The sequence below is a fragment of the Narcine bancroftii genome, chromosome 1, assembly GCF_036971445.1.
Source record: "Narcine bancroftii isolate sNarBan1 chromosome 1, sNarBan1.hap1, whole genome shotgun sequence".
In the NCBI taxonomy this organism is placed as follows: Eukaryota; Metazoa; Chordata; class Chondrichthyes; order Torpediniformes; family Narcinidae; genus Narcine; species Narcine bancroftii.
The window spans coordinates 198,013,962-198,040,042 of record NC_091469.1 but is presented as its reverse complement, the minus strand read 5'-3'; the positions used below and the strand labels follow the sequence as shown (position 1 = coordinate 198,040,042).

Below are 26,081 nucleotides of genomic sequence, written 5' to 3'. Positions count from 1 at the left end.
TTATTCATTAAGTTGAAAAATATTTCCTATTTTATTCTCTTGACTATTTTCATTTATAGTTTAAGACATTAGAGAATATTGGGAAGATATTCAAAATAGTTGATGGCAAAATTTGAAGTTTAGACTTATTTTTCACTACCTGAGAAAGTAAATAGTTGTGTCACATCACAAAATGGCATTAATATTTTTGTTATGGTTTACAATTAAGGGCAAAAGATACTTTATCATGAACCCTTTAGAAATGAGTCAGAAGTATGTATCTTGGCAGAAGTTCTATGATGAACCTTCCAATAATGAAGCAGTCATATCCATATACCTCATGATCTAGTTAACAAAATAACATTTACAAATAATTAGCATTTAACATTTGTACAAAACATTTGACCATGTCCTGCAAGAGAGAATCTTGCATCCCAAAAACTTTTTTAATCTGTGAAAAGCTAGTTATTTTTGTTTAGTGGTTTCAATTACAAAAGTGAGATATTCACAGCAAGTCTTACTTTTGTACATTTAGTCCCTTAATTTACAAGTACTAGTATATCTTTGTCAAGATCTTTTAGAGATGTGGTTTGTGTACTTGACCTTGTTATCTCTAATTATTTTGCATCTTTCATTTTCAAGGAGCTTAAAATGAGCACTGTAGAAATACGATGATTCTCTGAAAAAATGTACTGTTGTGGCGGCTCACCACTAGGCTGGCAAACTGGCCCCGCTTGTAAGCCACGCGGCAGGGCAGCTAGCCAAAATGGCGCCGTCGGGGGTGTTCCCTTCCTCCCAGCATGGGGCTCAGAAGCCCGCGCTGGGGGACCACATGATGCTTGGGTGATGTCAGCACCCTCCAGCGCGATTCTCAGCCAGGTCCGGGCTGGGAGTATAAGTACAGCCCAGCAGCCTGCAATGAACTAGTCTGCTCACTGAGCTCAACCCGTCTGGTTGTGTGTGTTATTGCAGGAGCAGTATAGCTGCCACTACAATTGGTGACCCTGACTGGTTCAAACGTCTTTGAACCCATCATGAGCGAGCCTGGGATCAGCGCTATAGCCGTGAAACTGTCTGAATTCTGGGTTCAGGAGCCGGAGACCTGGTTCAGCCACACAGAGGCTCAGTTTCACCTCCGCCAGATTTCGTCCGACACGACCAAATTCTACCATGTGGTCACTGCCCTGGACCAGGCCACCGTCAGATGCGTGCTGCACCTCATTCAGCATCCACCCGCCGAAGACAAATATGAGAGAATCAAGCTTACCGGATCCCTCGACTATCCAGACACCAGCGTGCCGCTCGGATGCTGCACCTCGACACCCTGGGGGACAGGTCACCGATGGAGCTGATGGACGAGATGCTTGCGCTCATGGGTGAGCATACCAACTGCCCACTCTTCGAGTGTATTTTCCTTGACCATATGCCCAGGGACATCCAGCTGCTGCTGGTCCGGGAGAGCTTCATCGACCCAAGGAAGGTCCCCCAGAAGGCCCAAGAGCTATGACTCGCACGATTCCTGGAGGGTTCAGCGGTCTAGCAGGTCATGAGACATGGACACGACCACGCCAAGCCCGCCCCTAGTGCTGTGGTAGAGCATCCGGCCCCTGCAGGGGTCTCCAAGAGCATAACCAAGGCCACCACATCCGCTCCAGGCCTCTGCTTCTACCACCAGCGCTGCGGAGCCAAGGCTCGGAAGTGTCGTCAGCCCTGCTCATTCCAGGGAAATGACCAGGCTGGACGCTATTAATGGTTGAGGTGGGGCTGGCCAAGGACACAGCCTCCTCTACCTGCGGGAATCAGTCAGCGGCCGGCGGTTCCTCGTTGTCATCCCGGCCACGGCTGTCGAGTCCAGGAACCGACCTCGTGGACCTCCCCTCCATGCGGCCAACGCAACAGAGACAAGAGAGTCCACTTCAAGATCGGCCAACTAAATTTCGCGTGGAGGTTCACCGTCTCATCCCTCCCAACTGCCATCCTGGGTGCAGACTTCCTCCTCGCACACAGACTTCTGGTGAACATTCAAGGTAGACACCTGATGGACACCCGTACCTTCCAGGCCATTCGCCTTGATGCCTCACGCTCGGTGCAACTTCAGATAGCCACGATCAGCACGCCCAATGACGAGTTCCAGCGAATCCTGGATGAGTTTCCGACACTCCTCAAGCCACAGTTCTCCGCTGCCTCGCTGTGTCACGGGGTGTTCCACCACATCCCCACCCAGGGCCCACCGGTTCACACCAAGGCACGCCGGCTCCTGCCTGACAAGCTCCAGGTGGCGAAGGAGGAGTTTTCACACTTGTTGGAACTGGGGATCATTTGGCGGTCCGACAGGCTGACATCCCTGCGGAAACTATCGACGGCTCAACGAGGCAACAGTTCCTGACCGTTATCCCATCCTTCTCATCCAAGACTTTACGGCCAACCTGCATGGTGCGAGGGTTTTCTCCAAGGTTGACCTGGTGCACGGATATCACCAGATCCCGGTGCACCGTGAGGACATACCCAAGACGGCCATCATCACCCCCTTTGGCTTGTTTGAATTCCTGCGCATGCCATTCGGGCTCAAGAATGCCACTCGGACCTTCCAGTGCCTCATGGACTCTGTCGGCAGGGACTTGGATTTCGTCTTTATTTATTTGGACGACATCCTCGTCACCAGCAAGGATCAGGTGCAACACAAGGCCCACCTACGTGCCCTTTTCTCCCGGCTGGCCGATTTCTGCCTTACCATCAACCCGGCCAAGTGCCAGTTTGGGAAAGAGTCCATGCAGTTCCTGGGCCATACCATCACAGCCGAAGGAGCCACGCCCACCGCTGCGAAGGTTGCCGCTGTCAGGGAGTTCCCACGCCCGGACAGCCTCAAGGGGCTGCAGGATTTCGCGGGTATGGTCAACTTTTACAACTGCTTCATCCTGGGAGCTGCGTGCATCATGCAGCTGCTATTCACCCTCATCGCAGCCAAGCACAAAACGCTCGCTTGGAACCCAGAAGCCTGCACCGCATTCGAGGCCACCATGCTCGCCCACCCGCACACCGATCTGCATATGGCACTCTCTGTCGATGCCTCTGCCGGTGCCATCCTGGAGCAGCAGGTGAATGGACATTGGAAGCCTCTGGCATTCTTCAGCCGCCTGCTCCACCTGCCGGAACGCAAGTATAGTGCCTTTTACTATGAGTTACTGGGCATGTACCTGACGGTGCGGCATTTCCACTATTTTTTGGAGGGGAGGGCTTTTACCATCTTCACCGACCACAAACTGTGGACCCAGGTGCTTGCGATGGAAAAGGATCCCTGGTCGGCCTGCCAGCAGCATCACCTCTCCTTCATGTCGGAGCTTACCACTGACAATTCAGCACAAGACAGGGAAGGACAAGGTGGTTGCCGATGCACTCTCGCGACCGGCCATCTGCGCGCTGATGCCCAGCCTTTACTTCGACCAGCTTTCCCGGGACCAGAAGTCTGATGAGGAGACGAGGGCCTTCAAGTCCGCCAACACGGGCCTGCGGTTCCGAGACCTCCCGACTCTAAGCGGCAAAGCCTGTGTGATATCTCCATGGGCTCCCCACGACCAGTGGTTCCCCAGCAGTAGCGTAGGCAGATCTTCCGTCACATCCACGAACTTTTACATCCGTCCATCAGGACCACAGTCTGGATGGTGGCAGAACGGTTTGTATGGCATGGGCTGAGCCAGAACATACACCCTTTGCCAGACGTTCAAGGTGCACAGGCACACCATGGTGCCCGTACAGGAGTTCGAGCACGTCCGAGAACGGTTCATCTGCATTCATGTGGACATCGTTGGGCCCTTAGCCATTTCCCAGGGCAACCGTTACCTGTTTACGATGGTGGATCACACCACTTGCTGGCCTGAGGCGATCCCGATGCCAGACACCTCCACAGACTCCTGCTCCCAAGCACTGTTGCATGGTTGGGTTGCCTGGTTTGGTGTCCCGGGTCACCTCACCAGCGATCAGGGCGCCCAGTTCACATCTGCGGCTCTGGGCACAGCTCGCCAACAGATTGGGGATCCAGCTACATCGCACCTCTGCCTACCACCCGCAGGCCAATGGACTGGTCGAACGTCTGCACCGCCACCTTAAGTCGGCACTCATGGCCCGCCTCACCGGTCCCTAGTGGGCGGACGAACTGCCTTGGGTGCTCATGGGCATCCGCTCCACTCCCAAGGAAGATCTGCAGGTTTCATCTGCTGAGCTGGTCAATGATGCGCTGCTGGCACTACCTGGTGGGTTTGTTAACGCACCTTGCAATCCCCAGCAGTCGCCGCACGAACTACTTCCTCACCTCAGGGCATGCTTGGACTCATTCGAACCCCCACCGACGCCCAGGCATGGCACCCGCCTGTTTCACGTTCCTGGCGAACTGCTTTTCGTGGAGTACATTTTTGTCCGGCTGGGCCCGTCCACGGCACCTTTGCAGCGACCATACAAGGGGCCATACAGGGTTGTACAGCGTTCCATCTCCACGTTCACGCTGGACATTGCCAGCAGGCGGGAGCTGTTTACTGTGGACAGGTTGAAACCAGCGCACCTCGATCCCACTGAGCCCGTGGTGGTAGCCCAGCTCAAGAAGCGAGACTGCCCGGCGAAAAAGGACATTGGTGCTGGTTCTGGGGGCGGGGGGGTGATGTGTGGCGGCTCTCCACTAGGCAGGCGAACTGGGCCCACTTGTAAGCCACACAGTGGGGCAGCCGGCCAAAATGGCGCAGTCGGGGATGTTCCCTTCCTCTCAGAAGCCCAGGCTGGGGGACCACGTGATACCCGGGTGACGTCAGCGCCCTCCAGTGCGATTCTCAGCCAGGTCCGGGCTGGGAGTATAAGTATAGCCCAGCAGCCTGCAATAAACTAGTCTGCTCACTGAGCTCAACCCGTCTGGTTGTGTGTGTTATTGCAGGAGCAGAGTAGCTGCCGCTACACTGTACAATATTGAATCTGACTTGAGCAACCTAAATATTGTATTAGATGAATATTAACATTTCATAAGTATATTTGGTTTGTTTATTTGCAATGAAGCACCAACTCAAGTATGGGCAACCAATTTTAATATTAGTGTGTTTGATTACAATATTTCCCCTTTGAGCTGAGAAAATGTCTTGATGGTTACTTGTGTTGTAAAGCTTACTTGTTCTGCCAGCTACTTTGTTTCACACAGCCTATTGTGAATTTGTCTATTCTGGAAATGACTGTGTGGCTCTTTGTTGCAATGAGTGCTTAAATTCTCAGTTGAAGCTAAGTTTTAGGTCAACCTTAAATGCATCGCTCTTTCAATCAAGTTACCCTGGTTCCAGACATGCTCAGTTTGGTAAAAACATCTCTGTATCTGCATTGCCAAGCCTTGCAAGAAGTTTCATTTTTCTAACTTTAAGTATATAGATTCTGTATGCAATCGCTCTCTTCAAGAAAATCTCCTTCCATGGGTAGGAAGGCTGAACCTACAGAGTGACTGAATAACCAGGTGTCTATTTGACACCTGATTATACCCCAGTCACTCCTTTTTTATATCCCCTGAAGTTTTCCTGCAATCTCCTTATAATCCATGTGGATATTTATTATAAGTGAACTTGGATATATTGTATTTGACAGCTCATTCAGATAATTGATTATGAACAGCTGAGGCAAAACTCCAGATTCCAATGGCACTTCACTGGTCACGGAATACTAACTAAATATGACCTGTTTATTCCCACTCTTTCTATTCATTATGTAATCAGGCTATACCTATATATTATCCCAATTCCTTGTGCTCTGATTTTGTTTTATGACCTCTTGGATGCTTTAATGAAGATTTCCTCGAAGTCCAAATCCAGTTTACTGTTTTGCTAGCTGTACTCTTGGGAAGGAGTGGTGGTGGTTGGGAGGGGAAACTCTCGTAATTTTTCAAAACATGATTTAATTTTCATAATTTTGAATCATCCTAATACTGTTAACAGTTCCTGTTACCCAATTATTTATTTGTCAATAATAGATTGTATCATTTTCCCTATAAAGATAATCGTTAATTTTTCTTTCCTATGTTTCTTAATTTTCCAATCTGTCAGAATCATTTTAAAATCCATGAAATTTTGGATGATGATGATTAAGAAGCCTGCAGATGGTGGGGAATGAGTACAATACTCAGTGTTGGAGTAACTCAACAAGTCCTGCAACATTCACAGTGTATTGAATTTTGGATGATGACAACCATTATCTCTGATAAAATTTTTCAAAGTTATGGATGCAGGTCATCAGACTCTGGGATCAACTTTTGTTTTAAAGTCCATTTAATTTCTCCCATTCAATTTTTCCACAAATGCAAGTTCCTTTCAGATCATTCATTCCAGATCTATTGTTCTCAACTATTTCAAGGATGTTTGGTACCTTTTTCATGAAAACAGACACAAAACGAGGCTTTAATTTCTCTACTATCTCTTTATTCTCTCAATATAATTTCCTTGAGATATAGGAGCAAAAATGGGTTACTCAGCCCATCGAGACTGCCACTCCATTCAATCATGAGCTAATCCAATTTCCTGCTCAGCCCCATTGCCCAGCCTTCTCCCCATAACCGTTGATGCCCTAGTTAATCAAGAACTGATCAATCACTCCCTTAAATGTATTTATCCTGCACCTTCATTTCTTGCAGAAACTCTGTCCATTGCTTCTCTGCCATATTCCCTACAAGTGCCCTTTTCCAATCTACTTTGGCCAATTCCTCTCTCATCCTTCACTCCACTGAACTACCAACACTTTTGACTTTAGTTCCTCCTTCTTAAGATTCAAATTGAACTCTTATCACTGCCTCCTAATGGTTCCTTTACTCTAAGCTCTCTAATTGCCTCATCAATTTTATTGTCATTTGCTTGCACAAATACAGCCTGACAAAATGGTGTTTTCCGATCCTCAGTGCAAAACATACATAATGCCCATACAGACAAATAATGCATATTCAGGATAGGTATTCATGTACACAAACAAACAAACAAATAAATAAATAGACAAACAGACATTGTCTCATAAATATGAGAGTCTCCGATGGTTGGTGTGAACAGTTTTATTTGTTCAGCATTCTCATTGCTGGGGGGGGGGGGGGGGGAGCTGTTCCTCAGCTGGTGCATTACCATACATAACAACCAGACCAGTATAGGTGATTCCCTAGTGGGCTCATCAACAAGCCATTTCGTAGGCATTCTACAAATTCTCTTTCTTGAGATCCAATCCAAACCTGGTTTTCTCCATCTATTTACTTGTTAAAATCCCCCATGACTACCATAACATTGCTTTTCTGATGCATCTTTTCTATTTGCTGTCGTAATTTGTTATCCATATCCTAGCTACTGTTTGGAGGTATAACTACCAATAGTGTTGTTTTTCCCTTGCCATTTCTTAATGATTCCATATCTTGTGATCCTATGTCACCTGTTTCTAATGATTTAATGTTATTTCTTGCCATCTGAGCCATGTCACTCCCTCTGCTTACCTGTATATCCTTTCGATACACTCTTATCTTTGGATATTTAGCTCCAATTGGATCCATCCTTTAGCCACAACTCCATGATGGCCTCAATATCACACCTACCAATCTGTAGCTGTATTACAAGGTCATCCAATTTATTTAAATATACAGCTCCCTCTATAATGTTTGGGACAAAGACACTTTTTTCCATTATTTGCTTCTGTCTTCCACAGATTCAAATTTGTAATCAAAGGATTCATGTGATTAAAGTGCACGTTCCAGATTTTATTCAAGTTGATTTGTATATATTTTGATTTGACCGTATAGAAATTGCAGAATTTTTTTGTACATAGTTCCCCATTTCAGGGGTCTGTAGCGGGCTAGGTCAACCTCACACACGATGGGCCGAATTGCCATAGTGAACAGCCAGCGCAGCAGGGCACAGGGGCTTACCCCACCACACAGAAGTTCCAGGCTGCAGGAGCGCATTGCCAGGGGGATGGCCAGGCTGCAACTTACAGAATCACAGTTCGCTCTACGAGGAATAACAACCAAGGACATCAAGTTCTAGCGCGTGGTCAACGCCCTGGACCCTGCCACAACAGTGAAAGTCGCCCTGTTTGTCAACAACCCACCTGTAGACGGCAAGTACATGATGTTTAAACAGTTTTTGCTCAAGTCATTGGAACTTAGCTGGCACAAATGTGCTTAACACAGGATCTAGGGCAGTGGTTCCCAACCTTTTACTTTCCACTCACATATCACTTTAAGTATTCCCTATGCCATGTGTTCTGTGATTGGTAAGGGATTGCTCAAGGTGGTATGTGAGTAGGAAGGGAAGGTTGAGAATCACTCCTCTAGATCCAATTATTACTGAAATATTTTGCTTGAGAAAAATAGTCATTGACCCATTTCCTTTGGAATTATGAAACTGTGCACATAACAAATCAATTTGGAATGATTGAAACAGTGGTTTTCATACTTTTTCTTTCCACCCACATACCACCTTAAGCAATCCCTTATTAATCACAACACATGGCATAGGGAATACTTAAAGAACTTGCTCCTGTTATTAATGACAGACGCCTCAGACTGGGAGGTGGGCGCAGTGCTGCAACACTGGGTGATCACCTGTGGCGGCCACTTGCTTTCTTCAGCAAACACCTCTGACCACCCAAGCTGAAATACAGAGTTTTTGATCTTGAACTGCTGGCAATGTACCTGGCCATATGCCATTTCCGGTACATTCTTGAAGGCCGAGTGTTCATGGCCCACATGGACCACAAGCCACTGGCGCAGGTGCTGGGTATAGTCTCGGACTCCTGGTCGGCGAGGCAACAATGGCACCTTTCATACATCTATGAATATACAACAGACGTCTGCCACGTAGTGGGGAAGTCCAACATGGTCGCTAACGCACTGTCAAGGCCAATGATCTCTGAGGTGAAAATTGGCATTGACACAGCTCAGCTCGCGAGGGACCAGGCTGAAGATGCCAGCACACAGGCATACTGCAAAGCCGTCAGCAGCCTACAAATTGAGGAGTTCACGCCAGACCCAGGAGACCCAACAGTCCTGTGCAATATGTCTACAGGTCACCCCAGGCCAATCCTGCCCACGACCTGGATACGGCGGGTATTCAATCAAATGCATGGACTCTCTCAACCTTCCATCTGGTCAATAGTCCACCTCACTTTGGACAGGTTTGTATGGCATGGGCTTTGGTGCAAAGTTTCACTTTGGGGGAGAAAACCTGTGTACAATCCAGTGAGCCACAGTTCATCGGCACACTAAAGGCTCAGTGCAACGTTTCCCGGCCGCAGCAGACAGGCTCGACCATGTGCACGTGGACATCCCCATCAGCCAGGGGATGAGTTACCTTTACACCATGGTTGACCGCTTTACATGCTGGCCAGAGGCAGTGCCCATGCCAACCTGTGTCATGGAGACCTATGCAGGGGTCTTTACCTCACAGTGGGTCACCCATTTTGGCATCCCTTCCCACATAACTTCAGACTGGAGAGCCCAGTTTACCTCTTCCCTCCTGGCGACTTCGGACTGGAGAGCCCAGTTTACCTCTTCCCTCCTGGCGACCATGGTCAAATTCTGTGTAAGCCTCACCACACCACACAACCACCTACCATCCCCAAATCCAATGGGCTGGTAGAGTAATTTCACCATCATCTAAAAGCAGCCCTCAAATCACAGCTGCATGGGCCCAACTGGATGGATAAACTCCCATGGGTTCTACTGGACATCCGCACAGCACCTAAAGAGGGCCTCCCCACCTCATTGGCAGAAATGGTCTACAGTGCACCACTCTCCATCCCAGGCGATGTCCATTTTGGCTCCACAGAACCACCACTGAATCCCCTGGACATCCTACAGCAGCTGAGGAACCACACCGCCTAGCTACGTCCACATCCTATCACCACCCAAAGGACGCCAATCAGCCATGTCCCACAAGAACTCAAAGCCATGGACTTTGTAAGATGGGGCAAACCAGGTACCCTCCTGAAGTGCCCTTATGAGCCAGGTACAACGTATTTACAGTCAACTGCCTTAAGAAAACCCAATTGGTCTCTTCAGAGCCTTTCCCTGCCCTTACACTACAGCAACGGGGATGCCTGCCCAAAGACAATCTCCCAAACCTCACCCAAAGAAACTTCGATTCTGGGGTGGGGGGTGGGTGTGGTGGTGTCGCGGGCTGGGTGTGGTGGTGTCGCGGGCTGGGTCAAACCCACATATGACGGACTGAATCACCGTAGTGAACAGCCAGTGCGGCAGGGCACAGAAGCTTTCCCCCTCGACCACGCAGAACTTCCAGGCTGCAGGAGCGCGTTGCCAGGGGAATGGCCAGGCCTCACAGTAGCATTATGACATCACTCCCATGAGCCTCTGTCACCTCCCCTAAAAAGGAACGTACATGGTTTGAATAAACAGCAGTTACTGGTTTATTTGCTTGGTGTGGACAGCATTTATTTCAGCAGCTCTGCTTTTAACAGTGCTACACGTCCATAATGTTTTGGACATTTGGCTTCACAGGTGTTTGTGATTATTTTGGTATATTTAATTGTTTCATTGGTGCAGGTATACAAGAGCTAGGGTTTTGATCACCTTTGGAGTTTGTTGTTGCCATTTTTCAACATGAGGACCAAAAGTTGTGCCAATTAAAGTCAAAGAAGCCATTATGAAGCTTAAAAATAGTAAAAGATATAGCCAAAACATTAAGATTACTAAATCAACTGTTTGAAATGGGGCGTGACTAGATGGCGTAGTGGGAAGACATGTGGTTCCACCTTCCCCCAGTTAGACTTCTAAATACCTGAATTTAAAATTTGTAAAAGTGGTTAAAAATAGTATATATAGACTTTGGAATATTGGAGGATTGCAAAGGCTGCAAACGTGAAAAAATCAAAACCTCAATTGCAAAAGAAATTACCTTACAAAAGTGTTGAAGAACTGAGGCCTACTTACCAAGTTGAAGCCATGGAATCGTCGATTGGAGTCCCCAAGCCTCAGAGGACTCCTGCTCAGTTAAGTATTATGCCAGTGCCTATCACGCAACCGCAAGATGGTACCGGCTCAGTGATGGGCTCGGCCAGCCCTGACTCACGCCCCCGGGCGGATCAGCCGAGCGAAGACAGATCCATGAGCCCGCAATACTGCCTGGCGGTCCAGGAGCGCGCAATGTAGTGGCGGAAGACACACCTGCACGGTCGGTGACTTTGCTGGGCATGCGCGGAGCGTCGGGGGTCCGGGAACTACTGGACAAGGTGTGGGCTGTCGGGGAGCCCGAACGGAAGTGGGCTGACGAGCTCGTCATGCTGTCGACGGGCGTCCAGACCCGCAGCTGCACTGGAAGAGGACCTATGATGTTAGAGGAGGAAGAAAGATCAACATTACAGGAACTTACACAGGAAGAAACGGGGAATGATACCAGAGAAGGTAGGCCTCAAAGGGAGGTGATGGAACCTGGACTGGATTCTGTGTTCACAATTTGGAAGGGATTGCTCATCAAATGAAAAATATGTCAATAGAGATGTCTACTCAGATGACTCAAGGATTTATGGAAGTGAAAATTAAAATGACTACTATATGTGAAGAAATGACTTGTATGAAGCAAGATATTAATGTAGTTAAAAATGATGTAGATGTATAAAATCAGTGGTCACTGTACAAGATAACTTAAAAAAGATTGAAGAAGCTTTTTTTGAATGTAAGAACCAAGTGGAGCGTAATAGAGAAAAAACAGAAAAAGTGGAGGATTCATTCATGGATTGGGGGATCCAGAAGAAGGAATTTTTGAAGAAGATTGATTCATTAGAAAATCAGAGTCGAAGAAATAACGTAAAAATAGTAGGTCTTCCAGAGGTGTTGCGCAAGGAATTTTTTCCAGATGGTCTGGAGTTAGATCGAGTACATAGAGCACTAAGGAAGAAACAATTTCCAGGCCAACCACCACGAGCAGTTTTGATTCACTGTTTGAAATATCAGGACAGAGAAATTATATTACGAATGGCGGTGCAGAAAGCACGGCAGAATCAGGCTCCAATGATGGTCCAGAATAATAGGGTGGTTTTTTTATGTGGATTTGAGTCAAGAAATTATTAGAAGGCGGCGAGAATTTAATTCAGCGAAAGAAGTATTGTGGCGAAAGGGATATAAATTTGTCTTTCATTATCTGGCCGTGTTGAAAGTTTTTTGAGAACTTTCAATCTCATTTCTTTGAAAATGATCATGATGCATTAATTTTTACTAATTCCTTGTCAGATTTATGAGAAAATGGACGATCATCATCACTGTCACCTAAGAGGAGGGTAAAGAGTCATGGACATGGGAAGAATGGAAAACATGGGAAGAAAGTTGAATTGACACAAAGTCTTCTTTATATTGAAGATCCGGAACAATCATTGGGACTGGAATCATTGGGTTGATTATTTTTGTTTCAGTAGTTTGTGAAAGTCTGACTGGGGGTGGGGGGTGGATGACACTGAGACCTTTAGTCATCTGCAACTAGTGGGTTTTACCACACCCAGATTTTTAGGGGGTTACTACTTTTTTAGTAGTTTGTTTTGGGGACTGTTAGTTTTTTTTCCTTTTTGGAATTTTTATATAAGGGGGTGGTTAGAATACTAAGGGAATTAGAAGGGGAGCATTATTTTATAGTAGTGGAATATTTTATTGGATTAAGAAATGTCTAATTTGAATTTTGAAACTTTTAATGTTCAGGGTTTAAATAACCTAATTAAACGTAAATGAATTTTGGCTTGTATAAGAAAAATGAAAGTTGATATTACTTTTTTGCAAGAAACACATTTGACTGAAAAAAAAAAATTGAAATTGAAGAGAGAGTGGGTTGGCCATGTATTCTTCTTTTAATTCTAAAGTGAAGGATGTGGTGATTTTATTTCATAAGAAATTACCGTTTGAATTGGAATTGTTTGAAGGAAATGCTGGGAGGGTTTTGATGGTTAATTGTACATTTTTTGCTGAATCATGGACTTTGTTAAATATTTATGCACCTAATGTAGATGATGAACGGTTTATGTCAGAGGCTTTTTTATTGCTTAATCAGGCCAATAATAATATTTTGGTCGGGGGAGATTTTAATTGTGTTTTGGATCTTTTATTGGATAGATCTCCGAAAAGTATAAGGAAATCAAAGACGACAACACAAATAGGAGCTTTGATGAAGGATTTGAATTTGGTTGATGTTTGGAGGAGAGTAAACCCTACAGAGAAAGACTTCTTTTTATTCCTCTAGACATGATTCCTTTTCTAGAATAGATTTTTTTTTGGTTTCGGCACATCTGCAAGGTAGAGTATTACAGGTTGAGTATAAAAGTCAGATTATATTGGATCATTCTATGTTATTTTTTTCCTGTGTAGGTTCAGAAGTAGTACAGTCATCTTATAGATGGAGATTTAATACAATGCTATTGAAGAAACCAGAGTTTATTACTTTTGTTAAGGAGCAGATTACTTTGTTTTTGACTGAGAATGTCAATTCAGTAATTTTTGCATTGTGGGATGCTTTGAAAGCATATTTACGAGGGCAAATTATTAGTTATACTACAAAAGTTAAAAAGCAATATGCAGCGGAAAGCTTAATATTAGAGAAACAAATTACTGAATTGAAAAAGGAATTTCAGAAAGATGCTACAGAAGATAAAAAAGCTGCTTTAATGAAGTTGAAACTACATTATAAAACTGCAAACTTATCAGTATGAGCGTCTACTTCATCGATCTAAGCAACGTTATTACAAATTGGGTGAGCAAGCTCATAAGGTATTAGCATGGCAATTAAAAACAGAACAGACATTATAAACTATTAATGTTGTGAAAAAGAATTCAATAGTTACCTATAAACCTCAAGAAATTAATGATCAGTTTTATTCATTTTATCAAAAATTATATACTTCTGAGGGAAAGCAGGACGCTGGTTCTATCGAAACCTATTTATCTAAATTAAACTTACCTGCTTTAGGGGAGGATGAGGTTAAAGAATTGGAAGCTCCACTTATGGATTTTGAGATTAAAGAGGCTATACAAGAGATGCCAAATGGAAAGTCACCAGGAAATGATGGATTTTCTGTTGAATTTTATAAAATATTTTATGAAGATTTATCCTCTAGATAACAGAGCAGTTGTTACCAGAATCTTGTTCAAGTGCTGTAATTACTGTGATTCCTAAGAAAGGTGGGGATCCATTGAAAGTATCTTTGTATAGACCTATTTCTTTATTTAATGTAGATTATAAAATTATAGCGAAGGTGTTAGCGAATAGACATATAGATATACATATAGATCAAACAGGTTTTATTAAAAATAGAAATGGGTCTGATAATATTCTTAGATTGATAACATTAGTCAATGCATTTAGACAGCAACCCAACCATCTGGCCGTGTTGCGCTGGATGCGGAAAAGGTCTTTAGGGTCGAGTGGAATTTTTTGTTTAATGTGTTAGAGAAGTTTAATTTTGGCCCTTATTTTATAGGCTGGGTTAAGGCCATATACAAATCCAACTGCTAGGGTGGTGATAAATGGTCAAATTTCCTTATCATTTAAATTAACGCGTTCGACTCGACAAGGTTTGTCCATTGTCACCAGCCTTATTTGCATTGGCTATTGAACCGTTAGCTCAGACAATAAGACAGAATGATAAGATTAAAGGAATGAAAATTGTGGAGGATGAATATAAGATTAATTTATTTGCGGACAATGTGCTGGTATATTTGACAGAACTGGAACAGTCTTTGAAATATTTACAAGATTGTTTGTTAAAATTTGGAGAGTTATCTGGATATAGAGTAAATTGGGATAAGAGTAAAATATTGCCAGTTGGGGATGGATATTATTCAGAATATAAAAGTATTATAAAATTGAAGTGGTCAGATAGAATTAAATATTTGGGAGTGGTAGTAAACACAGACTATCAGTCTTTATAACTTGAATTATGTCCCTTTATTAAAAAGGATTAAAATGGATTTGATTAAATGGAAAGATTTGCCGCTAACATTAATTGGTCGAGTAAATTGTGTTAAAATGAATATTTTCCCTCGAATTCAATATTTGTTTCAGTCTATACCATGTTTACTTTCAAAGGGTTTTTTTCAGGACCTGAATAGGGCAGTGTGGGAATTTTTATGGAAAGGAAAATTAGCCCGAGTAGCTTTACATAAAATTACATGGAAATATGCTTTAGGTGGATTGCAGTTACCTCACTTTCAAAATTATTATGATGCAGCTCAGTTGAAATTTGTTAGCAGATTGATGGATGTGGACCAACCTCCAAGGTGGGCAAAGATGGAAATGGCTTGTATATCTGAAGTTGAGATACATCAGTTCATATTTAAATAGAATGTGGATTTATTGCAAGAATGTAATATGCCGGTATTAAAGCATTTGTTAAGGATATGGGTTAAAAGAAATAGCGTTTTAGGATCAAAGGGTAAATTACCAATTCAAACCCAGTTATATCATAATTATCTTATTCCTTTTTCAATGTTTAATAATCATTTAAAGAGATAGAATTTTCAGGGCATAAATATAATTCAGGACTGTTTTGAAGAAGGCCAATTTCTTTCTTTTATTCAATTGAGGGAGAAATTTGATTATATCTGTAAATTCTCTGTTTGTGTATTATCAACTCAGCTTTGATAAAAGATAATTATGGTAAAGAGATTAATTTACCCATGTTGATGAAATTTGAGTCCTTGATTTCTTCTGTACCTAAGAAAGGTTGTATTTCAGATATGTACCAATTGTTACAGGATAGTATGGATAAACTGGAATGGGAGAAATCTAGGCTTAAATGGGAAAGTGATTTAACCTATATTTTTCCCGAAGATAACTGGGAGGTTACGTGTTATGATAGTGTAACTAAAGTGACGAATGTGTGTTATAGAATGGTTAATTATAATTTTTTACATCAGTTATATTTGACTCCAGAGAAATTGAAAAAATATGGATTTAGTAATTCAGATTCTTGTTTTAGATGTGGACTATGTACTGCAACTTTTTTTACATGCTGTTTGGTCTTGTTTAAAGTACAACCATTTTTGGAAGGAATTAGATTGGTCTTTAAAAAACTATTTAAGATTAAATTACCGTTCGACCCATCAATCTTTTCGTTGGGATATATGGTTTCTTTGAAAGGACTAGGGTTGGATAAATTTCAAATTGCATTTGTACTTCTAGTGTTATCTGTAGCATGAAAATGTGTAACTAGTACTTGGAAGGATAATGTGGAGGTTAATATAACATGCTGGCATAATGAGTTGAGAAATTGTATTATTATGGAAAAAATTACATGTAATTTGCATGATAATTATTCATTTTTTGTTAAAATGTGGTCTTCTTATTTGAAGTATATGAATTTAGTAATACTTTGAAATATTCTTTATAATCATTATATTATCTTTATATTTGGCTCCCCTTAAGGGGGCTGGCTGAAGGGGTGGGAGGGTGGTTGGGGTTTTTGTTTTTTTTTAAATATACAAAAAATTGTTTCTTTTTCTGTTATGTTTGATTGTAAGTTGTCTAAATTCTTTTAAATAAAGTTTAAAAAAAAATTGCTTGGAACATCGTTAAGAAGAAAGCGTACAGGTGAGCTAAGTAATCGCAAAGGGATTGATAGGCTAAAGAAGACCTCCACTGCTGATTACAGAAGGGTTCTCTTCATAATGAAGAAAAACTGCCAAACATCTGTCAGTCAGATCAGACACACTCATCATAAGGGAGGTGTAGATGTGTCAATAACTTCTCCCTGCAGAAGGCTTCATGAACTGAAATACAGAGGCTACACTGCAAGATGCAAACCACTAGCCACAGGAACAGGATGGCCAGATTACAGTGTGCTAAGACCTATTTAAAAGAGCCTGCAGAATTCTGGAAACAAAGTCTTGTAGACAGATGAGACTAAGATTAACTTGTATCAGAGTGATGGCAAGAGGAAAATGTGGAGGTGTAAAGGAACTTTCCAAGATCCAAAGCATACCACCTCATCTGTGCAACATGGTGGTGGGAGTGTTATGGCCTGGACATGTATGGTTGCCACAGGTACTGGCACACTTATCTGCATTGATGATGCAAGTGCTGATAGCAGTCGCAAAATGAATTCTGAGGTGTATAACAAAAAGAAAATTTTGTCTCCTCATGTGCAAGCAAATGCATTGGACGGTACTTCATCCTACAGCAAGACAATGATCCCAAACATATTGCTGAAGCAACAAAAGAGTTTTTCAAAGCTTTAAAAACTGGAAAATTCTTGAATGGCTAAGTCAATCACTTGATTTAAATCCAATTGAGCATGCCTTCCATATACTGAAAAGAAAGTTTAAGGGGACAAGCCCACAAAACAAGCAGGAACTGAAGATTGCTGCAGTAGAGGCCTGGCAGAGCATCAGCAGAGATGATGCTCAGCACCTGGTGATTTCAGATTTATTTTCAGAGTACATACATGACATCACATACAACCCTGAGATTATTTTTCCTGTGGGCATGGTAGAATTACTACTTATTGATAGTGCAAAAAAAAACTACACAATGTACACATGTAAACAGTTTTAAAAAAGTAAACAAATTGTGCAATACCGAGAGAATAAATAACCCAATAAAGTTCAAAAGTAAGAGACATTAAATGAGTCCCTGATTGAGTTTGTTGTTGAAGCATCTGTTGGAGGAATAGCAGCTGTTTCCAAACCTGATGGTGCGAGCCTTGTAACACTTATACCTCTTCCCTGATGGTAACAGCGAGAATGTGATGGCTGGTGTGTATCCTTTTTTTGAATACTATATTTATAATAAGCACATGCATAAATACATTTTTCATATATCAAAATATATAAAAATAATGATTATATAAGAAAGGAAAAAAAATTAGAAGAAATTAATCCACACCCCACCCCCTCCCCAAAAACCCCCACTTCCTTGATGATTGCTGCTGCTCTCCAAAAGGTTCCAAAAATCCAAGAATTTAAAACCTTTCCCCCTGCCTCATCTCTTCAGCCGCTCATTTGTCTGCGCAGATTTTTTTTGGCTATAATAATTCCATTTAAATATAAACGATGATAAATATATTCAGTTACCCACTATTCAATTTTGGTTTTGCATAGATGATCTGTTGGAGGTTCATTGAGGAATAAATATTGGATAACTTTTAACTTGATTTCCATTTGAAATATAGCATTTTTCACATTCATCTCAAAGACTGGAGAAGATCTTGATTTAATATCTTATCTAAAATACAGTTGTTCCAACAGAACAACGCTCGCTCAGAACTGAAATAGAGCATGGCACTATATTTTGAGCATCTGCCCTTAGAATGGGATTTAACCAACATTCTAACCGAGGCAGGAATGCTATGGGGTCACCCATGAGAAAAAGGGCGATGAGTTTTTCTTTCGTATGAGGATTTGATACAAGAGGCAATCTAATGAAAAGTCTCAAAATCAAATATTGGTTAACAAATGGGACGTAGACCAAAGATTACCAAGGCAGAAGAGGAAATTGGATTATTTTTCCACACACTCAGGAATTGTAGAACATGGAGGCTTTCAATCTCAATGCTCAGCACTCATTTTATGTGATGGATGGATGCCTATGGTCCTAACCTAGTCTCCAATCTCATGCCAAGGAGGGAGTTTGGATGGCAAGAATAGTTTTCATATCAAAAGGCAATGACTACTGTAGAAATTCTTGTTTGGTCCTGAAAATAACTGCTTGACCTTTTGACTCATAGTGATAACACACAACTCTGTGGTTCCCAGTGGAATTTAACTTTTGAAGACTTCCTACCTAAACTTGATAGCATTGCCAATTTGACATTCTTTGTCAAGAAAGATGGAGCTTTCCTCCCTTGCCCTTTTTTGATTGAGAGAAAGTGGTGAAAAAGCATATAACCGATCTGGAATAATTTGTTCATTCAACCCTTTTTTTCATCTCAATAATGTGGAAAGGGTCGAAATCTATTGGCTTAATTCTAAATTGTACCAATAGATGGCAGTGAGTAAACATGTCATTTCTAATGTGCAGTACCTAAGCTGGTGGACTGTCATTTGAGGCGATAGTCATCTTGGCAAGTGATTGTGTACATATATGCAGCTCCAATATTAATGTTAAGGTAATGTAAATGTTTGCAAGCAAGGAGGGAAGGATATTTTACTTGAAAGAATTTGCTGGGGGTGGGGGAGGGAAGAGGGGGGAGAATGGCAAGTTCTCACCACAGAAAATTTAATTTACCTCTGTCATTTTATAGAGTTGCTCAGTGGACTGGCATCAGTTGTACACTGATTTTTGACAAATAATTCAATAGCAGTTGGACCTGAAAAATAAAGAAGAAATTAATTGCTGACTGAATAAATAGTTATTTTGGTTATTACTTCAAATAAGATCAAAATTATACATTTTTTTCATTAAGAGCCACCTTTTTAAAAAAAAAAGTTGGTGGAGAAAATGGATAAATGGTAGTGTGTGACCATAAAGTCTTGTTCTGGCTTTAATCTTTGCTTGTAGAAATTCAATGTGTTTGGATAGGGCAACCATTTTATATCCCTCATCCAGTTTTTGCCTGATTGAAAGAAACATTGTTTTTACTGGATTGGTTTGGTTAAAACTGGGATATGGAATGGAGGAGCTCCTTGTGTGCAGAAGTGATGGCTAGAAGAAACATTTATTTTATTTATTGTTGCACAATATATAGTTTGTGAATATTTTTTTTTTAAATTGAGGCCTGGTTAGCCTCTCCTTGAATGTTGTCCTTGATTTCCAATGAGGATTATGGTGCAACAAATAACTGCAATATTCGGTTAAAGAGGAGTAAATCAGATAGCAAAGTTTAAAATTGCGTAAGCAATTGTAGAAATCAGGAAGTTGTAGCCTGAGATTCTGTATTATTCCAGAGTTGAGCTGCAATGGTATCTTACTGAGGGAGATGGCATTCATGTACACCAAGAGGTGTGAATTTGTTGTATTTGGCCATTGGATTTTCAGAGAATGGCAGAAAATGTTTCATGTTCTGAAAGATCATTGACCATATACATAATTTTGTTTCTCTATCTACAGATGCTGTCTGATTTTTGATTATTTCCAGCATTTTCTATTTTTGTTCCAAATTGCCAATCTCCACAGTTTATGATTTTGTTTTCAGAAAAAAAATCAAAACTTGGCTTTTCAAATGTCAGTGTGTAGTGTATTATATTTAATAACTTGTAGTGCTGGACACAGCCAAGAAAGACTCAGCCACCACATTAAAGTTGTTAATGACTGTTTTATTCAAATTCAGCACGGGCCCTTTTAAGGGCAGCATGAGCTCAGTCACCTCGTGCATTGTGACGTCATAATCACTGCCCCAGGCGCGCGCTGGGCAGGTGACGAGGCAGGGAGAAACCCTGACAGCGCCATCTTCCCATGGCTGCTCCACCACGTGGCAATACTCGGGGCCGGTTCACCATAAGAGAGTGTACCGCCACACAACCCCCCCCAGAACCGGCTACGTGTCCTGTCGCTTGGGCGGGCGGCCCCAGCGTTTGGGCATGGCCATCTGCACTGGCCATGATAGGCCATGATAGTGAAAGTCCTGCCGGACCAATGGAGGACCTTGTATGGACCTTCGTATGGGCATTGTAAAAGTGCCATATGTGGGCCGCACAAATACGAATTCCGCCGAGTCCAGCTCTTTGGGATGATGTGTCAGATGACGCCATGATGCGAGGGAGGTGGGGGGGCTAGCGAAGATAATTTCTTATGGAGATCTGCTAAAAGGTTCGCGTGCTTGGATGTGACTTTGGGCTCCGGGTCAAAGAACTCACCAGGCAATGAGAGCGGTGCACCGTTGACCAGTTCTGCAGAAGACTCCTGTAAGTCCTCCTGTTCTGATGCCGAGGACCCAGGGAAGTTCGTCTGCCTACCCTGGACTGGTGAGGTGAGCCATGAAGGTGGATTTCATATGACGATAAAACCTCTCCACCAAGCCATTTGCTTGCGGGTGGTAGGCTGTGGTGTGGTGGAGTTTAGCCCGCAGGAGGTTCGCCAGCTGAGCCCAAAGCGCGGTGGTGAACTGGGCGCCCCTGTCACTGGTGATGTGCGCTGGGACTCTGAACCTAGCGATCCAATGACTGACTAGGTTCCTGGCCCACGACTCTGCGGAAGCCTCTTTGATGGGAACTGCCTCCGGCTATCTCGTGATCTGATCGACTATTGTGAGAAGGTAGCGTGCTTCTCTGGACACCAGCAGAGGACCTACGATGTCAATGTGGATGTGCTGTAATCTCCACACCGCTGGGTCGAACTGCTGGATTGGGGTGTGTATATGCCGGTGGACCTTAGAGGCCTGGCACCTGGTGCAGTTCCACGCCATCTCGGCCATCTCCTTTTTGAGCCCGTGCCACACAAACCTCTCTGCCACCATTTGTACCGAAGTCTTCACCAAGGGGGTGGGCTAGGTCGTGGACTAAGCTGAAAACCCTCGACCTCCACTGCGGTGGGACTACTGGGCGTGGCAAGCCGGTGGAGACTTCACAGAGCAGCGTGTCTGGGCTGTGGGGCAACTGAATGTCCTGGAGCTTGAGGCCAATGGCGGTCCGGAGAACCTGTGTCTCTGTATCCAGCTTCTTGGCCTGTGCTAACTGTGTACGGGGGCAAGAGCGTTGATTGCCAGATGCGAGAGTGCATCCACCACGACGTTGTCTTTGCCTGCCCTGTGCCGGATGTTGGTGGTGAACTCTGACACGTAGGAGAGGTGGCGATGCTGGCAAGCCAACCACGGATCTTTGGCCATCGCGAGTGCCTGTGTGAGGGGCTTGTGGTCCGTGAACACCATGAAGGGCCTGCCCTCCGGAAAATATCGAAAGTGTTGGATGGCCAGGTACAGTGCCAAGAGCTCCTGCTTGAAAGCGTTGTACTTGAGCTCCGGCGGATGCAGCTGTTTGCTAAAGAAGACCAGCAGGCGCCATTGTCTGTTGAGCCACTGCTCAAGTATGCCCCCTACTGCAGTGGCTGAGCCGTCCACCAAGAGCGTCGTGTGCGCCTCCGGGTGTGGGTACACCAATAGAGTTGCATTGGTGAGGGCCTCCTTTGTTGTGGTAAAAGCGGTCTCTGCCTCCTCCGACCAGGTCAGGACTTTCTCCTTTGTGGCGATCAACGCGAACAGCGGTTGCATGGTGCGGGCGGTGCCGGGGATGAACTGATGATAAAAATTCACCATCCCCACAAACTCCTGCAGACCCTTGAGGGTGGTTGGCTTGGGGAACTGCTGAACGGCCGCGACCTTCTCTGACGCTGGGGCAGCACCTGCTGCCAAGATGGTGTGCCCCAGGAACTGCAGCATCTGCTTGCCGAACTGGCACTTGGCCACGTTGAATGTGAGTCCAAACTCCGGCAGTCGGGCAAATAGGGTACGGAGGTGGGCCTTGTGGTCTTTGCAGTTGCGGCTGGCGATAAGGATATTGTCCAGGTAGATAAACACAAAGTCCAAGTCCCTACTCACTGCATCCATGAGGCGCTGAAAAGTCTGGGCTGCATTCTTGAGGCCAAAAGGCATATGCAGGAATTCAAAGAGGCCAAAGGGGGTGATGATCGCTGTCTTGCCGATGTCCTTGTGGTGGACCGGGATCTGATGATACCCCTGCACCAAATCGACCTTGGAGAAGACTTGCACGCCATGGAGATTGGCCAAGAAGTCTTGAATGTGTGGAAACGGGTACCTGTCCAGTGTGGTTGCGTCGTTTAAACACAGGTAATCACTGCAGGGTCTCCAGCCCCCGGAGGATTTGGGGACCATGTGGAGAGGGGATGCCCAGGCGCTGTCCAAGCGTCGGATGATTCCCAACACCTGGAGTCAGGAAAACTCCTCCTTTGCCAGCTGCAGCTTCTCATGCGGAAGTTGTCTGGGCTTGGCGTGCAGCAGGGGGCCCTGCGTGGAGATATGGTTGTATACCCCGTGCTGAGGTAAGGTGGCACTTAATCGTGGTTGTAGGATGGCGGGGAACTCATGGAGTATGTTCAAATACTCATCACTGGAAGTGGTGATGGTGGTGATCTCAGGCCTGCAGGCGTTTGCACCGTCCAGGTGCACCGAATGGAAGGTGCAAGCATTGACCAGCTTCTTGCCCTTCATGTTGACCAACAGTCCGTGTGCCCTCAGGAAGTCAGCCCCTAACAACACAGTACTGAGGCTAACACGAACTTCCAGTGGAATTTCTCTTTCCCAGTCTGGATCTGCGCTCTGTGGGTACTGAAGGTCTTGACGGTGGAACCGTTGGTTGCCTGAAGGGTGGGACCACAAGTTCGGGTGCGTTTCTTGAGGGCGGTGGGGGGAAGGATGCTCAGCTCTGCTCCTGTGTCCACCAGGAAACGTCGGCCGGTGAACTTGTCGGTAACGTGAAGGAGGCTGTCCACATGGCCAGCCATTGTAGCCATCAACAGTAGCTGGCTGGGTCGTTTCCCCTGGTAGACACATGATTGTCGGCACTTACAAACTTGTGCTCCCCAGAGCTGATGGTAAAAGCACCAGGTGGAATGGTGCTCCTCCAGCTTGTGGTTTGGGGAGTGTTGTGGCCGGCTGGCACTTGGTCGCGTAACCTGACTGAGGGGTGCTTCATTCTCCCTCTTGGTACGCCAGAGGGTGTCGACTTGGGCTGCAACTCAGCGTGGATCAGTGAAGTCCTCATCTGCCAGGAGTAGTTGGATGTCCCCGTGGATATCTGCTCAAGGAAGATCTGACTGAATAGGAAACAAGGTTTGTGATCCTCCGCCAGTGCCAGCATCTTGTCCATTAGGGTCGATGGTGTGCGGTCCCCAAGCCCGTCGAGGTGCAGGAGCCTGGAGGCACGCTGCTGAGGGGAGAGCCCGAAAGTGCCAAGGAGTAGGTTCTTGAGGGCAGGATATTTACCCTCGACTGGTGGGTTTTGTATTAGATTGACCACCCTGGCTGCTGTTTCTTCGTCCAGCACACTCACGATGTGGTAGAACATCGTGGCATCTGCTGAAATGTTCCTCAGTTGAAACTGCGCCTCTGCCTGCCCAAAATCACGTACGCAGGCGATGGGTCCAGAAGGGGGAAGTTTGATGGCAACAGCATTGATCTCTGCTAGATCCATGTTCTTGACACCAGAGAGGCATCTGGGCTCAACGGGGTCACCTATGTAGTGCTGGACACAGCCAATAAAGACTCAGCCACCACATTGAAAGTCGTTAATGACTGTTTTTATTCTAATTCAGCGCACACCCTTTTAAGGGGAGCATGAGCTCAGTCACCTCGTGCATTGTGACGTCATAATCGCTGCCCCAGGCGCGCGCTGGCCAGGAGACTTGAGGCAGGGAGAAACCCTGACAGCACCATCTTCCCATGGCTGCCCCACCACGTGGTGTTACACGCGGGGCCTGTTTGTCATGAGAGAGTGCACTGCTACAAACTTCTCGTTCCTGAAAATTTACAAATTTGAAGATCTAATTCATTGAATTTTAATATTGAGGGTTTTTGACACATTGTTTTATTTTCTTCTTCCTATGACATTTTAATTCGTGATTTAAGGTTGAATTTAATATTCTAATTTGGTATTCTTAGTTCAGATCCTGTATGGGTTAAACTCCTGAGATTTGTAGTGATAGTGACTGACATCAGGCAGTAAGGTGTCCTACTAAAGCTCCAGTGGTTGGTGGTTTATCTCTTGCAAAGGACAATGATTATGTTTGTTGATGATCAATTATCTCAACTCCCATGGACTCGGTTGGCCGAGACCTGCCTTTCTTCTTCAGCTACCTGAACGATATCCTGGTAGTGAGCAAGACTTGAGGAGCACATCTCACACCTTTGCCAGCTATTTCACCAACTTGCTGAGTTCGACTTTGCTTTCAACCTTGCTATCAACCCCTTGAAGTGCCAGTTCAGCCTCAGGGAAATTGATTTCTTGGGCCACAGAATCACCAAGGACGGTGCCACTCCTTTACCCAACAAGGTGAAGGCTATACGACAGTTCATCAGACTGATGACTCTGAAAGGACTACAGGAATTTGTGGGCATATTGAATTTCTACAACGGGTTCATCCCCACAGCTACCAGCATCACGTGCCCACTCTTTGCTTTAATGCCAGACTCCAGAAGACCAAGGATCCCCTGGCTGCTGCAATGATGCTTGTCCACCCATGCATGGAGAGCCCACAGCCTTACGGTTGATGCATCCAATACAGCAGTGAGCAGTGTCCTGGAACAGTTCGTGGACAATACCTGGAGGCCCCTGGCTTTTTTCTGCCATCACCTATGAGCGCCTGAACAGAAATACAGTGCATAGAACAGAGAGCTGCTCGCCCTCTATCTCTCCATCCGCCATTTTCACTCCTTCTTGGAGGGGCAGCCTTTCACGGTCTACACGGACCACAAATCTTCTGACCTGTGGTCTGCTCTCCAGTAGTGTACATTTCTGCATTCACCTCTCAGGCAAAAAGAATGTTGTGGCTGATGCACTCTGCAGGCATCAGCTACATGACCTGGCTTGAGCCCAACAGGACAATCCCGAGACCCATAGTTTCAGGACAGCAATCACTAGTCTGCAGTTCCAAGACCTCCCACTGGACACAAATGGCGTGACTTTACTCTGTGATGTCTCTACCAGCCAATCCCTACCACTCGTCCCCACCCAATGGTGACGAATGGTTTTTGACATGCTACACAGCCTTTACCATCCTTCCATTCGAGCAATGGTATGGATGATATCCTCTTGTTTTGTCTGGCATGAGTTGTAGAAGCAAGTTAGCGAGGGGGAAAAAACTTGCATGCACTGCCAAATGGCGAAGGTTCAACGGCACATGAAACCCCGCCTCCAACAGTTCGACACACCAACTCATGAGTTCCAGCATGTCCACTTTGATATAGTGGGCCCTTGCTAGTCTCCTGAGGGTCACGCTGCTTGCTTACAATTATGGACAGATTCATCCAATGGCCAGTGGCCATCCTCCTCCTGGATGCCACCAGTGATGCATGTGCTAGAGCATTCCTCTCCACCTGGGTCTCCCATGTGGAGTCCCAGCACACATAACTACCCACCGGGGGGCGGGGGGGGGGGGGGGGAGAATCAGTTCACCTTTGCCCTTTGGAACGAACACTCCAAACTCCTGGGCACCCAGCTACACTGCACTACTGCCTATCAC

The 26,081-nt window shown here is 44.8% G+C and overlaps 1 protein-coding gene and 1 long non-coding RNA gene across 6 annotated transcripts in view; one reads left to right on the top strand and one right to left on the bottom strand.

Moving 5' to 3' along the window:
• Positions 1-26,081, top strand: part of ttll11 (tubulin tyrosine ligase-like family, member 11) — a 218,713-nt gene that overhangs the window by 20,290 nt on the left and 172,342 nt on the right. The window contains exon 1 of one of the 5 annotated variants that reach the window (XM_069887797.1): positions 13,150-13,252. The exons of the other annotated variants lie outside the window; for them this stretch is intronic. The gene's annotated coding sequence lies outside the window, so the exon portion shown is untranslated. Of the gene's footprint in view, positions 1-13,149; positions 13,253-26,081 lie in introns of those variants that run through there. 5 annotated transcript variants of the gene reach the window in all.
• Positions 17,536-22,226, bottom strand: LOC138737190 (uncharacterized). Its single transcript, XR_011340824.1, has 3 exons — positions 20,747-22,226; positions 19,179-19,260; positions 17,536-17,729 (listed from the first exon to the last, which is right to left on the bottom strand). It is a non-coding gene; the product is annotated as an uncharacterized lncRNA (long non-coding RNA).